We start from the raw sequence: 14,197 nt of genomic DNA, 5'->3' as shown, positions 1-14,197 counted from the left end.
CAATCTGGTACAATGTCTCCCATATAAGTTCACCTTGGAACGCATGAAAAGATTCGCGGGTAAAAATCGCAGCGGCATGGCTTTCAAGGTCGACCAGTTTTGTGATCTGGAAGGGCTTTGTATGGGAACTTAAGTAATCCGCTTTCAACTCGTTCATACGCATTCTACTAATTCCATCTTCAATTTCACGAACAATATCTAAATATGTCTTCTTGTGTTTCAGTGCAATCGCTAGTGAAGCATTCATAGACTCGCACCTTTGTGTTGAGCGAATATTGGCAAAAAAATGACCGGATAGGTATGCTTGTGCCCATAAGTGTCGTGTATTTCCCTTCTCAATCACCCATGGATGCTTTTGGACGTTGAATTCTGAAACAACCGAACGCCATTGAATATCAAATTCCTCGGTTGTCCACCAGGAAGCCATGCATTTTGAGAATGCTGCTGTAAACTTTGGGTCACCAATGTTAGCTTGTGCATTGCGAGAAAGATGCCAAGAACATAATCTGTGCTTAGCATAAGGGATAACAGATATGATAGCCCTCTGCATTGCCCTATCCCCATCGGTGACAACTGAAATAGGTGATTTATTCATCATGGCTTCTAAAAAATTCTGTAGCACCCACTCGAAAGATTGAGACGTCTCGTCAGCGATTATGGCAGTGGCAAACACAATTGTGTTATGGTGATAAATGACACCGACAATAGGCATAATTGGTCGACTATACAAATTATCTTTGTACGTTGTGTCGAACGCAATTACATCACCGAGGCATGTGTAATCCGATCTCGATGTAGAATCCGACCAAATAAGATTATACAATGCCCCCAATTCGTCTACCGAGTATGTCATAAAAAACCCGGGATCATCATGTTTCTTATAATCAAAGTAGGCAATAAGCGCATTCACATCCCCATCGACGATTTCTTTTGCTTTACCTCTTTGAAGTGCATTGTAGAGGTCTTTATGTGTAAATCCAACATTATGATAGCCCCCTGCCTGCTGCGTTAAATAGTTCATTACTTGTGACGTGCCAACACCGACCTCTTTCAATGTTGTTGCCTCATCGATATCAGCCTTACCTACAGCTCTATTAGAACGCATAAATGGTGTCATAGCAGGTGTGCACAATGCATGATTATGTTTCTGATCAGACTTACTTATAACCCACTGATCGTTTGCATTTGTTGATGTAACTAAGACTTTAGCCTTACATCCTGTTCTTGTGACTGGCGTATGAGCACGTTGACGATCAACAGTATTGACTTTTGATCCTCAAAACCCTTCTTTGGAACAAAAAAATTCTTGTGTCTTCACATTCCCTTCCACGTCAAGCCGTGTTGTTCCCTTACGTGCACTAAACCCATGTTCCCGTGCGAATCCCTTGTAAAAGTACCAAGCTTGATCACGTGAACAGAAGAGCTGACCAACCAATCTGTCAGATTCATCAACATTATGTACTTCATGGCATTCCTCGGTTGGCTTAACATTGTCTACATCAGTATGATCCATGGCAAAAATTTTGTTGTGCAAGTTCAGTGGTCCCAGAGTTGATGGAGATGTAAGCAAAGGTTCATTTTGAACATGTTTCAGTCGTGCTACTTTCAATAGGATGTGGTATTGGTAATGGTAGTTAAAGGGTGGGTACAACATTAAATTCGCAGTACATATTTAGGTATGTACAATAACTACCTAAATATGTGTCAATACATTTTCTACCTAAACATATTGTTAAATTTAAATTCTAAATAATATTTTATAAAATATCAAAATAATCAAATAATTTTTTGTGTAAATGAAATTATTAAATTAATATTGTTGGTGGAAAACATGAAACACTATTAAAAAATTGAAACATAAATTACATAACTTTAAAAAAAGTATGGATCCTTTTTATAAAAAGTATGGACACTTTCAACATATCAGGTAAATTTTACCTTTTTTAAAAGAGAAGAAGTTATATCGTCAATAAAGTGTCGATACTTTATAAAAATATATCGATCTATAACAATATAACAGGTAAAAATATGACAAAATCGGTCTCGAAATGACAAAACAGGTAAAGCGCTACCGGTTATGTTGAAAGTGTCGATAATTTATTATACGTATCGACACTTTTGGAATTTAAAAGAGAAGAGTTATAGCGCCAATAAAGTGTCGATACTTTATAAAAATGTATCGATCCATAACAATATAACATGTAAAAATATGACAAAACCGGTCTCGAAATGACAAAACAGGTAAAGCGCTACCGGTTATGTTGAAAGTGTCGATAATTTATTATAAGTATCGACTTTTGGAATTAATAAGAGAAGAAGTTATAGCGCCAATAACGTGTCGATACTTTATAAAAATATATCGATCCATAACAATATAACATGTAAAAATATGACAAAACCGGTCTCGAAATGACAAAACAGGTAAAGCGCTACCGGTTATGTTGAAAGTGTCGATAATTTATTATAAGTATCGACACTTTTGGAATTTAAAAGAGAAGAAGTTATAGCGCCAATAAAGTGTCGATATTTTATAAAAATGTATCGATACATAACAATATAACAGGTAAAAATATGACAAAACCGGTCTCGAAATGACAAAACAGGTAAAGCGCTACCGGATATGTTGAAAGTGTCGACACTTTTGGAATTTAAAAGAGAAGAAGTTATAGCGCCAATAAAGTGTCGATACTTTATAAAAATGTATCGATCCATAATAATATAACATGTAAAAATATGATAAAACCGATCTATAAATGACAAAAGGTGAATGCATATAGTGTCGATACATTTATAAAAAGTATCGATCCAAAAAATATCGAAACCGATAATTATAATGTAATAGGTAAATTTGCAATGTTACCGGTATAAATATACCGATTTACTTATAAAATAGGTCAATATAAGCGCTACCTATTACATTATATAAGCGCTACCTAATATGTTATTGTACTTGATAATATTTCCGGTTAAATACCTATTTTATTATATAAGCGCTATCTATTACATTATATAAGCGTTACCTAATATGTTATTGTACTTGATAATATTTCCGGTTAAATAATATAACATAACCGATCTAAATTTTAACCGGTTACTTGTTTAACCGATCACGCTGTATATTAGCCGTTTTTAAGCGCCGCATAGCAGAACTACCCCAAAGTGCTCATAGAAAAAGCAAAGTACTTTTCCTCCTTTAGATTTTGCATTCCACATCAGATGCTTTTTTGCACTTTGTTTGTGATATATTATAAACTTGGGGGCTCATTGTCAATATGTGAAAAAATGGTTGTTTCCCCCTTCATTGCATGTTTATTTACTAGAGAAACAAAAAGAAGCAAGCTTGCAAAAAAAAAAAAAGATGTGCACCTTCAATATGGTAGCTGATGTTATTAGTACAAGTGCAATTGTTTATCAATTTTCAATCATCAACTTGAATACAATGATCTCATGGTTAACCTTACAAAGTTTAATTAGTGCTTCTCTAGACCTCAATCACGTGTCTTCACTAGACAACTATCATTGACATAAATATAGATCGAAGTAATTTTACAATTTAAAATTTAATTTTTAACTATGGAGGGTCAATTATGGATGAATTTTAATATGATTCCTGATTTATTATTATTTCTCAATTAAAAATTAAGCTGATCAAGTCATATATAGTTAATAATTAATGGAGGAATTGATATTGTAGTTAAAAGAATTGATATAATTACACATTTTATCTTTATTAATAACATATAATATTAATTTGATCTAATTTTAATTTAATTAAATAAATTTACACGTATCACCATCTAATTAAAAGAAAATAAATTGAAGGAGAATGCTTATCGGGGAGAATCAACATTGGGAGTTTGAGAGGATGGGGCACACCCTAACCATTGGGTCGCATCCTATGTTTGGTATTTGAATTACAATATTTAAAACCAAATATATATATATATATGCCCAAATGTAGACTCAAACTTAAGTCAATATGGTAGCACCTAAGCCAATGAAACAAATTTAATAGTTGGTTTATAATTGAATACATTTCATATATATTTTAAATTGTAGTTAATGTAAGATTTAAAATAAAAATGTGTTTAAGATTTTTATATTTTTAAATTAAATCTATTTTTTTACATTTATAATTCAATGATTATATATATATATATATGAAATTATATTTAAAAAAATTATTTAGCAAACCTAAATTCACAAACACAACTCAAATGATAAAATAAATTTATATTTTGAATCTTAATTAGTTTTACTATTAAAAGGTTCTTTGAGAATTATTTCTCATTCTCCTACCATCAATTTTAATCATTTTATTGTTATAACTTAAATTACGCATTTCGAATTATACAATTTGATAAAAAAAAGTAATCAAAATATAAATGAACAATACATTTTATTTTTTGAGAAAAAAATTATTAATTAAGTTAAAAATATTAAATTTAATGATTATATTAATAGTGACACATGTCATCATCTGATTATGAGATTAAACTTATTAAATTAAATTAAAATTAAAATTACGACGAAATAGATAAAATATCTAAGCAATAAGAATCAAACGTGTAATTATATTATTTTCTATTACCATATCAGTTTTTCCATCAAATATTAACAACTTATAATTTGATTGATATCATTTAAATAATTAAGTGATCATCCATATAATTCATCCTTCATTATATTGTTTTAAGATATTGCGTAAATTTAACTTTTGAATCTTACCATTTACTTTGTCGTCCAAAGTTACCGCTTTTGCAGTAAAAGAATTCTTAGTAACAAATACAATTAAGATTTTACCATGCGGTGGGTTTTGCTAGTTTGCAAACTAGAAATGAGGAGTGAGTCACATATAATCCTCTTGTTAATAAATAAAAAATTAAAACCGTAAGGTAGAAAGTTTGACGAATGCCCAAACCTAGTAAATAGAATATGACATAATTATATACTATAAAAAATTAATTAAAAATGATATAATAAAAAATCAAATAAATACAACATAGATAAATCATAATTTAAATAATAGTAACAATTAATATAGTTATTTTATGGATCTAAAATACTTCAAACACGATTATGACATAATAAAATGTACTTAGAAATAATTAAAAGCTCAATGAACGAGATTAATGGCTTCAATTATTAAAAGTGGGAAATGGTAAAGGCTTTTCCTGCGCTTTTTGGAGAAGTTAAAATGGTGGAGTAAATGGGATTACCACTAAGAAAATCATGGATTAGCTTTTCCAAGTTAGTGGTGAGATTAAATCTTAATTAAACATGATGGCTAATTTTAATTAATTAGTTTAAAAAATCTAGAGTTGAATCTTCTCCAACTTTATTAGAATAGGAGATAGTTTCTTTGTTATTTGAGAGGCCAATAAAGCAAGTTAGGATAGTTGGCTTGCTTAATGTGTTAACGGGTTGAATTAAGGAGATATAAATGAATGCAAATCAATAAAAATAGGGTAAACTACAACCTTAGTCCTAAATTAATATTATTTTTTTCTATTTTGATTATTAATCGGACATATAAGCTTAATTTTATCCGATTAATAAGATGTGATATGTGTCATCATCTTATTAAACACATAAATTCAAGAGAAAATAAAACGACTGTTGATACTAGAGAGTTAACCATTGGACTATGCTATGAGTTTGTTTAATTTATAACTCATTGAGTGACATCAGTGATAGAAGGGAATAATGTTCTTTTTAGAGAATCCGAGTTCAAGTAACTGTGTATGTAGGATATGTGTGTATTGTCAATAAATTAAGAATTCTTATCAGACTATTCAAAATAAAATTAGACCATAACCACCTCAAAATTGTATAAATTTGCTTGGAAAAGGAAGTCTCACTGTAAATTGCGAATCATTTCAGTTCTTCTTTTACCATCATCATATTATTCATAGCTCAACATTAGCATTATAAGACAACGTACAGGAATACATCTAGTTTATATTTAAAAACAGTTTTGCGATATCAAATGGGAATTGCATTAGTAACGGAAGGGTAAACAGCCGTGGTCGGATTAGCCATGATTCCGTGCTAGAATATTAATGTATAAGGTTGGTAGGTTAGTTAATTATGAGCTGGTGCAAAATAGAGCTAGGGTTATCATAACCATGTAACTGTGTACTCATAGCATGGCTTGTGCTATATATATTTATGTGATGTGAATCGAAAGGTAGAGCTGTTTTATAAGCAAAAGTTAATATGATATCAATTGTTTTTCGTTCTTTTGATATGGTTTTGAATGAGTGTAGCTCGTTCTTTATAAAATCCTGCCTCTGAATAGGCTTAAAGTGTCACATTAAATTATTGAGATATCGGTTAAAAGTTAAAACATTTTTCATTTTCATTTCAAAACTTTATATGTGTACTAAAATAGACATTTATAACAGTTATAAAAATACCTTTTATAAATCAAAATTCGGCGACACAGTTTAAATTAAAATAATACAATATCAAAATTTACAAACTCAATACATGAGTAAGGATCATATGAATACATATGCCCGCCAAAAGTAACTGTACAATACTCTGAAAAATACTGAAAATCTTGTTGGATGGTGCTCCTCGAACGACTCAAGCTACAACATGTGAACGGAAATATCTAAACGCTGAGCTTACAAAACTCAATAGTATAATTGTTAATCTAGAGCAGCATGATGAATCTCATAAACATAAGTATGCTAGTAGATATGGTAATATGCAATAAGTACATGCATGATCATAATCAAATGTTACATTCTTAAGGTTCAACAGTTCTATCAATATAGGAAATAGTCTCATGCTTTTCTAACCTTTAACTAAGGGCCTAGTCATAAACATATAAATATGTGTAGGGTCTGTTTGATAGACTGAAAATATTTTCCAAAAAATGAATTTTGAAAAATAAATTACATTTATGGAAGAAAAAAAATTTCAAAAATAATTTTTCGGTATTTGGTTGATGTTGTGTAAAATATTTTCCTCTATAACAGTAACAAAAAGAAAAGAAAAACGGTACCAAAGAAATAGAGATAAATACAAGCTACTTGAGTTTTCAGACCTATAAGAGTATGAAAACCAAAAAAAAATTTTGAAAGAAATTTATACAAGACATGAGTGAACAAGAAAAGAAAAGAAAAAGTCACAAAGAAATAAACTGAATATATATACTCACCTTGTCGTCGTCGTCGATGGGAGAATGTTGGTGTCGCAAGAAGATCAGAAAGTTAAGGGTTCAAGGTTGAAGAAAATGGGAGAAGTAAAAGTTAAAGAAAAGGAAAAGTGTTTTACCAAAGTTAAGATGGTAAAATATTTTACGAGAGAATGTAAAAGCTAAAAGTTTGACTTGAAAAATAAAATGTGTTGGCTGACACATTTTCATCTTATCAAACATGATAAAATAGGAAAATAAACTCCTAAAAAAAAATTACGCTTATCAAACGGATCCTTAGTCTCTAACCATGCATCATCCTATTCAATACACAAACATCACACGACACAATGATAGCACCCGATGTCACCATAATCATGATGTCTAATCACAATTGAAGGAACCCATTGTCACACGTTCTTTGGTAAAATTCCCACCAATCAATACAAATGATCTTTCAATCTCAACATAAATAGGAGTATAAATCATGGACAATATAAATGCATGCATAATATTTGTTTATAATTTTTTAAATTAATTGACAATGCGCATTCACCCTCGAGATGCCGTTATTAGAATTTAAAATTTCTAAGAAAATTAACATTTCCTGAAAAATTAACATTTCATTTATCACTAAAATTACTTTATGAATTCAATTATCTCATATTTTTACTATTAGGGAAATAAAGGTAAATCCTTGTATGAAACCCAGATGACAATACTTTTTAATTTAATTTTGAGAGATTCGCAATTAATTGTCCATTCTTTCAGCGGAGTTAAAATCTTGAAATGCGCTGACCGATTAAGGGAGAGTCTGGTATAGTTTTTGAAAAATATGGTGAAAAAATATTTTTAGAAGTATTTTTGTTTGTTTAGTTTAAAATTTTGAGTGTTTGAGGTTACTATTAAAAAATACTTTTAAGTAGGTAAATGACCATTTTAGACATTATAAATGAATGGAACTACGTGACATAAGGGTAAAAACATAAATATGTTTTCAAACGTAATTTGGAATGGAAAAGCTGGATTTTCTAGCAGGATGGTTTAAACATGGAACATCTCGGATTCATTCTCGAAACAGGTTGAATGGGATGAACCTGGATGTAGCCATAAGCAGAATAGGATGAGCGCATGGGAAATCGAAACTCCAGAAAGCCTCTTTATTTAACATCAGGTCTCAAGCGACCATTATATCCTGGATTTTCTGGTGAGCTTCTGTTTGTAATATTGTGGTGAACAACATTTTTGGATGCTTATCTTTGTGTTTATTTCTATTTTTATGCTCACAGGAGCAGAATCCAAATGGGGAAGCTTGATGAAAAGGCCCCTACTCCATTTTCCTGAAAATGGAAATGAGAATATTCCCTATTCGGTCTCGAATTTATGTTCTGAGCAATTGATGAAGATGATGCTGAAGACTCGGCTTGTTAACCATCCTGGAATTTTCCAATCATTCGAAGAACCCAAGGCCAAGTACGAACTGCTGATGTTTTACGGAAAAAATATTGAATCCCCTCGATACCCAGTTTGTGGGGTAAGAGCAGAGGTCATCGAGAGTGGTTTTACACAGTTATACATTTTGTGGGGTCGATTTAATGATCAATTTATTATTTTTAAAATTTCAGTAGAGAAAATAAAAATTTATTCAAATATTAGTGATCATTTGTATAAGTTATCTTTTAAATTTTATATATTCATTGTGTCATGTCAATAATTCGTTAAAGGTCTAACGACAGTTAACCTTCAATGACCACACCTTAATTAAATAAAACAAAAGTGATCAAATATTATGTTTTTGTGAATTCGGTGAGAAAAATATACAAAACTTAAACAAAAGTGATTAATCATGTAACTTACTCTTAAATCAATTAAGTTAATTATAATGAAAAAACCACAATGTCAGTAAACTATGAGAGAGAGAGAGAGAGAACACACAAAATTGTATTAAATGATTATATAGTGTCAACATATATCTATTCTACTAAAATCATATTATCTCCAAAATCTGCACATACTGGAGTTGAATTGACTAACTCTAATGCTGCAACAAGCGTTCGAAATGCAATGCAAACCGCACGATTAAGGTCGATGCGGCACCACCGCTCTACTGATCCAGACGCTAATCACTGAAAAGCCGCGCGACCCAAAAGAAAATGAAAAATCTCTTTTATGTGTGACCAAAACTTAAAAAGAAGAAATAATAAAGAAACAAGCAATCTGAAATTCTTACAACACGACACTCGAGCCCAATACACGTCATCCAGGGATATATTGACACTGTTTACAGAGTATTATAGGTTTATTTTAAAAAAATATGAAATAATTATAAGATTATATTTGTTTAGATTTTTTCCAGTTTTTGACAATACGTACACGTCCTAAAAATATAACTGATTGAATTCAAAACATATAAAAAGAAATATTTTCTTGAACTACTGAAGTCGCTTAATTGGTTCAAGAATTATAAATTTATAATAGTGTGTAAACGGGAATATATCAGAAAATCACGCCAGTGATGGGTGCGCGCGCCAGTACAAGGGGGAGAAACAATTGAAAACCACACTCTCGAGTGTTTTTGAAAGTAGTCTTCATATGTTTTTGCTATGGTTTGGAAATAAAGAAATGCCCAGCAAGCCTCACTCGCGCAACTACAACAGTACCTCTTAATGATGGCCATCCAAATTCTATAAATAAAGTATTTACTGCATCTTTCTAATTCAAAAGGAAGCTTTGCAGTGAAGTCCGAGATATCTCTTTAGAAATGATAATATTCTCGAAAATGCTCAGCGTGACGGATATCTGCAGGAGATGTGCAGTTCCGATGAAGTACTACAAAATGGAAGGTTTCCCAAGGCCAAGGCCAAGTTTAGAAGGCAATCCTCGGGTGGATTTTGATGTCAAAGATGAGAGCGGACGTCATTGGAGCCTTTGCTGCTCTATACGTAATATTGGAGACGACTTGGATCGGCCAAAACATCCTAAGCCTGTTCTCATCAAAGAATGGATTCTATTTGCTCAAAGCAAGGAGCTTTGTGTGGGTGACAGAGTGATCATCTATGAAGAGCAAGATGAAACAGGTTCGATGCAGCTCAGGATTAAAGTGAAGAAACGTACCAGTCCTTATGAAGCTCGTTGGTCTCCTTTTATGTACCGAAACCTTGATGGAAACAAGGGTTCAACCAGCCACAACAGTTCCAATGAGTCAACGGCTACCTTCCATCCTTCTGAGGATCATTCCGCAGATGTCCTAAACCATGAACTAATTCAAACCACTGAAACTACAACGTCCAGGATCGAGAAGGAGCACATAACAGCCACCCATAGCACTTCCCAGGATATAGCAGGATACATGACAAAAAGGCCTAGACTGAGTTTGAGTTTAGAATTGACTCTGGAACCAACAGTGACCAGGTGTACGACAGCTGCAACTTGCTCCAGCATTGACAAGAAGCGAACACCAACTTTCCACAGCCATACTCAAGATATATGGTGCTACAATATTGAAACACCCAGTCTAGACTCGGACTTGGGATTGACTCTGCAACCAACTTCTATGCAAGAGAAAGAACCCACAACCATAGACTTCTTGAGATTTCTATAGAACTTTAAAGCACGTTGCAAAATAAAACTAAAGAGAAGGAGAGAGACAAAACCTTAACCAGGTTAGATGAACGAGTACTTATGCAAAGTTCCCTTTTATTCTCTTCTCCTAGGATGTAACATGCCACTACTGCTCTTGTTCTCCAGCGCTGTAAAATACTAACTTTTGTAGTCCTAGAATGTGAAATACCAGTTGTGCTTGTATTCTAATGCAATGTAAACTAGAAGTTTTTGTATTGTCCTCGGATGTAAAATACTACTGTTTGTATTCTCCAGAATGTAAAATACTACTGGTGCTATTAGTATTTATTACCATTTACCTTGAATTGTGGGTGAGAAGCTTAGGCAGGTCCCTTTTACTTAAAGAAGAGGAAGGAAAGCGAGAGACGGGGGCCCGAGGGGGTTAAACTTTATAACTGAGCTCTGGCGAGAATTAGATGGCAAGATAAAACTCACAGTGTAATGATTTTGGGAGAAAAGGAATGAAAAAATGAATGGTAAAAAATAAGCTGACAAGAAGAGAGACCAGCGCCCACAGCTGCTCATATAAAAAGATGAAACCTATTGCAAATGTCCACGTTGAACAAGGGAGAAAACAGATACAGATAAAACAAAAAAGGTAATGCTAGCTTTGTGAAAAGAGCAGCTTCATATAGGCTAATTGCAAAATCAGTTAATAACAGAATATCAAAATCCAACCAACAGAAAAAATCTTTCAAGAAGTTAGCTAACATTAACAATATCAAAAGTTAAAAGCTAGATAGCATGAAGAACAAAGCATCCATACGAATCAGATTTGTAATTACAAACAAAAAGAAAACACAATTGTACATAATATACCCACATAACTCTCTTTGAACTGTAAGAGCAGCAGTTTCACCAGAAAGGAATAGAGGCAATGATAGATGTAGACATAACATCAATTGAAAAGCACGAGGGAAAAGAATTACAGCATACGAATAACTAAGGTGACGTTTGGTTCGCTGGAATGTTTCTGAGAGAATTGAAATCTGTGAATGAAATAGAATCTGTCAGGAATTGGAATCCAATTCCATATTTTGTTTGGTTGGCAGGAAATTGAATTGGAATCCAATTCCATATTCTGTTTGGTTCGCAGACATATCAGATGAATTTGATTTCAGTAATGTAAAATGACAGGATTGTCCTTCTTATTTTTTTGCTTAATTTTAGTTTGTTTTATAAATTACATGTAGTAATATATTATAAAAATTTAAAAAAAGTAATTTTATTGATTGATTATTCATTTCAATAAATTATAAAAATCATGCTAATAAACATCATAAGTTAAAACCATCCCAATTAGGGATGGTCATGGGTCGGGTTTTTGGTCCACCCAACCCGACCCGAGAACAAGAGAACCTCCATCCGAGACCCGACCCGACCAAAATAAAATTTCACCCGACCCGACCCGAATATATGAATTAGAAACTCGAATAATAAAAAAATATTTTTATTTAATAAAAACAATTACTTAATTGGAAAAAATATATAGAGAGAGGGGTATTATTGTAATTATTCCTAAATATATAAGGTAAAATTATATATTTTTTGGGTCGAGTCGGGTATATTTCACCCTAAACCCGAACCCGACCTGAATATCACACTTAAAAAAAACCGACCCGACCCGACCAAAATAAAATTTCACCCGACCCGACCCGAATATATGAATTAGAAATCCGACCCGACCCGAAATAATAAAAAAATTATTTTTATTCAATAAAAACAGTGACTTAATTGAAAAAAATTATATATAGAGGGCTATTATTGTAATTATTCCTAAATATATAAGGTAAATTTATATATATTTTCGGGTCAGGTATTTTTCACCCTAAACCCGAACTCGACCCGACCCGAATATCACACTTAAAAAAAACCGACCCGACCCGACCAAAATAAAATTTCACCCGACCCGAATATATGAATAAGAAACCCGACCCGAAATAATTAAAAAATATTTTTATTCAATATATGAATATGTTACCAAAAGACTGATGAGGGTAGTATGGTCAAATTTCAATTCCCTCCATTCTTGGATGGAATTCACTTTCTCTCATTTGATGGAAAGTTGAAGCCATGAGGAATTCCAATTCCCTTGTAAAATTTGAACCAAACATGGGAAAATGGTGGAATTAGATTTCAATTTCCCTAATTCCAAGGGATTCATGCCAACCAAACGCCACCTAAGAGAAAATGCAACTAACTATCAAAAGCACCGTTAAAAGATCTTGTTATATTGGGTAGTGAGAGAATCTCTGAGATTAGAATAAAGGCCGAACAGTGAGTACTGCCGAATGTTCTCAACTTCATACCATGAATTCAGGGCAGAAAGGTGCTTATCTGTTCCAGAAAATGCTAGCTGTATACCAATACTGCAATCAACGGAACCTCCACGGTTTTTGCAGTTGTTTGTGTTAATTGCACAATCTTGTTTGTTTAGGCACACAAAATTTCATTTCCCCGAACATTGTGCACAACCATCCCTTTTCCAAAAACAAGTTTTGCAGCCTGCCTTTCTTAAACTCAAGGACCTGCATAAACGAAACCACCATCAGTTTCTGAAGACCTCAACCAAGGTATAAGATCAATACCATAGATAAAGAAAAGTGTTTCTTCCTAGCTCCTTACAAGAGTGAAGCTTGTTACAGTGTAGGTTCCATTTGCAACAAAAGCAGGCAGGGACCTTGCAGCATATTTTCGACCAGCAAATGCAACCATATACCCACCAACTGAGTCCTGAAAATTCCAAATCTTTCAGACATTATATCATATTCATGTGATAGAATTACAAGTCTGTGACTTCCCAAGATAAGGTAATGCTCCGAATTCATGATTTGACTTGTTAAGAAAAAATTTGACATAAGCAATGTTTTGTTGTCCCTTTTACTACTTGCTACAAGCATAATTTATTTTCAGTAAGTGTGATTTAATCTCGTACTAATTTAATTGTTTTCTCAATTTTAGTCAACTATGGTTTTACTATAATCGCATTCGCTTCAGCGCAATAAGCAAACACCAAAGCGGGACCTTAAATATCGAAGTAAACTCACAAATTACATTAATTCTATAATCTCGTTCGTTATTCATTAATGAAGTCTAAACATATATATTTACTCTCTATTTTTTAAAGGAAAAAAACCCTCTTCACTTTTTTTTGACAAATTCTAAATTCGATATTAATCATATTTAGAGGACTCTATGAGAAGGAAGATGAGTGCTCCTAATATGTTTATAACCCATGACCTAAGAAAATACGAGAGAACAAAGATGAGCAATTTAACTAATCAGTCAAACATATTTACTCTATTATTAAAATTTTTAAATAAACGTTTTGATCATAAAAGAAAATTCTTTATTTTTTTCGTTTGTTTCAAATATTTCTTTTAAATTTCTTTCGAAATAGTTGATCCTCTCAGATTTCTTATCATGATG

The 14,197-nt window shown here is 32.4% G+C and overlaps 1 pseudogene; it reads right to left on the bottom strand.

Annotated features, from left to right (window-relative positions):
- Positions 1 to 11,487: 11,487 nt before the first annotated feature.
- Positions 11,488 to 13,519, bottom strand: LOC120200758 (annotated as a pseudogene).
- Positions 13,520 to 14,197: the final 678 nt, after the last annotated feature.

The sequence above is a fragment of the Hibiscus syriacus genome, unplaced genomic scaffold (assembly GCF_006381635.1).
Source record: "Hibiscus syriacus cultivar Baekdansim isolate YM2019G1 unplaced genomic scaffold, ASM638163v2 tig00006570_pilon, whole genome shotgun sequence".
In the NCBI taxonomy this organism is placed as follows: Eukaryota; Viridiplantae; Streptophyta; class Magnoliopsida; order Malvales; family Malvaceae; genus Hibiscus; species Hibiscus syriacus.
This window is presented reverse-complemented; position numbering and strand designations above follow the sequence as displayed.